General features: G+C 47.0%; 1 long non-coding RNA gene across 1 annotated transcript; it reads left to right on the forward strand.

Annotated features, from left to right (window-relative positions):
• Positions 1–7: 7 nt before the first annotated feature.
• LOC126987576 (uncharacterized) lies at positions 8–1,209 on the forward strand. Its single transcript, XR_007741028.1, has 2 exons — positions 8–307; positions 804–1,209. It is a non-coding gene; the product is annotated as an uncharacterized LOC126987576 (long non-coding RNA).
• Positions 1,210–2,500: the final 1,291 nt, after the last annotated feature.

Here is a 2,500-nt window from a genome sequence, read left to right on the forward strand (position 1 = left end):
TTGTGTGTGTTTCCATGGGTAGTGTTATGAGCCCAGTGATAGTTTGACAAGGCTTTCATAGAGGTTGTTGTGTGGGTGTTCCATGGGTAGTGTTATGAGCCCAGTGCCCTTTCTTTCTCAAAATAAGACTTGAAAAATTAGCATGCTGGGCACTATTACGAACTTGTGATGATGGTGGTGAGACTGACCCTGACTGTGTACCCCGCAGGAGAGGCTGAAGGCGCAGTGCAAGGCTGTGATGATGCCCTCAAGAGTGGATTCTGTCCGGGCAGGCAGCGCACCTCAGGCCACACCTCAAGAACGTCAGGTGAGTGGCAGGAACACACACACGCACACACACACACACACATACACACACACACACACACACACACACCTTTGATCAGTGGCCTCAGTGGTCAGTTCTGTGGCTCTGTTAAGGTGTGTGCTGCAACACTTCTGTGCCGCCTCTATTCAAACAAGACTTTCTTTATATCCCTATTTATTCAGTTAACTTACATTGTGTTTACATTGATGTGAGAGAGAGAGAGAGAGAGAGAGAGAGAGAGAGAGAGAGAGAGAGAGAGAGAGAGAGAGAGAGAGAGAGAGAGAGAGATTTACATAAAAAATCATACCACACAGACCCCACAGTCCAGACTAGGAGAGAGAGAGAGAGAGATTTACACAGATTTACATAGAAAATCATACTACGCAGACCCCATGGTCCAGACTAGGCGAGAGAGAGAGAGAGAGAGAGAGAGAGAGAGAGAGATACACATCCTTTCCCTTACCAAACCACAATCTCACACCTCGGCACTTTCCAGGTATTCGGCGGAGTACAAGTTGCAGGAACAGCGCACTGACGGAACCCTTGTAGCTGTACCGTGCTCTCTACCAGACAACACCACCACCACCACAAGGAAGAGGAAGAAAAAGAAGAGCTTGGCGTGTGTGTCTCAGGCTGGGAAGGGGGAAAGCAATTTGTCACACTGGGAAGAAACACACAATAGCCTTCGGAATGGTGTTGTCAGTGAGGGTTCAACCACAAAGAGAAGGTCAGGAGAGGTGTGTGTGTCAGGCTGGGGAGGAAGAGGAAGGAACTGTACAGAGGAATCACTCAATAGCCCTCAGAATGGTGGGGTCAGTGAGGGTTCAAGCACAAAGAGAAGGTCAGGAGAGGTGTGTGTGTGTCAGGCTGGGGAGGAAGATGAAGGAACTGTACAGAGGAATTATAGGAGAAGGGAACAGACCCCAGGAGACGGGACACAACCCCCGATTAATACCTGGTACACTGCTGGGTGGACAGGGGCTACTTAGGGTATCGGAAAAGCCAGCCAAATTGTTCCACTCTGCACGGGAATCGAACCCGGGCGCTCTCGATTGTGAGTTGAGTGTGCTTACCACTGCACCATGAAGCCCCCTCGGACCCTCAGAGCCCAGCATTCACTCTACTTCCAGCCATTGTGTAAAATAGTGATAGTTGCAGAAGTAGTAGTAGTAATAGTAGTATCAGGTCCTCTGTGTACTTCTGATATATTCCAAATTTCTTATCTTATTTTTTCCATAATGTTTCTCTCTCTCCTCTGTGCTGGCTCCATTCAAACAAGACTTTCATTATATCCATGTTTGTTCAGTTAACTTACATTGTTTTTGTCTATATATATGAGAGAGAGAGAGAGAGAGAGAGAGAGAGAGAGAGAGATTATATTTGTGTCTGGGGGGCTGGTGTCTATGGGGTGTGTAGAGATACTGTGGGGTGACATCCTGGGGGGTCTGTGGCTGAGAGAGAGAGAGAGAGAGAGAGAGAGAGAGAGAGAGAGAGAGAGAGAGAGAGAGAGAGAGAGAGAGAGAGAGAGATTATATATGTGTCTGGGGGTCATGTGTCTATGGGGTTTGTAGACATACTGTGGGGTGACATCCTGTGGGGGCTGTGGCTGAGAGAGAGAGAGAGAGAGAGAGAGAGAGAGAGAGAGAGAGAGAGAGAGAGAGAGAGAGAGAGAGAGAGAGAGAGAGAGAGAGAGAGAGAGAGAGAGAGAGAGAGAGAGAGAGAGAGAGAATTATATGTGTCTGGGGGTCATGTGTCTGTGGGGTTTGTAGACATACTGTGGGGTGACATCCTGTGGGCCCTGTGGCTGAGAGAGAGAGAGAGAGAGAGAGAGAGAGAGAGAGAGAGAGAGAGAGAGAGAGAGAGAGAGAGAGAGAGAGAGAGAGATTCCTTTTCCCAATTTAGACTTTGGTGAAGAAAGAGATTAAAATTGTATTAGTATTAATAAAATAAAAAATGGTTTGAGTCCAGCCCCCAGAGAGAGAGAGAGAGAGAGAATTCCTCCCAACCGAGGCATTGGTGTAGAAAAAAGTAAATTTGTATTTCTATTGTATGTAAATAAATATAAACAAATGATTGTCTATATCTAAACCCCTGAGAGAGAGAGAGAGAGAGAGAGAGAGAGAGAGAGAGAGAGAGAGAGAGAGAGAGAGAGAGAGAGAGAGAGAGAGAGAGAGAGAGAGAGAAAGGTTTATA

Source organism: Eriocheir sinensis, chromosome 6 (assembly GCF_024679095.1).
Source record: "Eriocheir sinensis breed Jianghai 21 chromosome 6, ASM2467909v1, whole genome shotgun sequence".
Classification (NCBI taxonomy): domain Eukaryota; kingdom Metazoa; phylum Arthropoda; class Malacostraca; order Decapoda; family Varunidae; genus Eriocheir; species Eriocheir sinensis.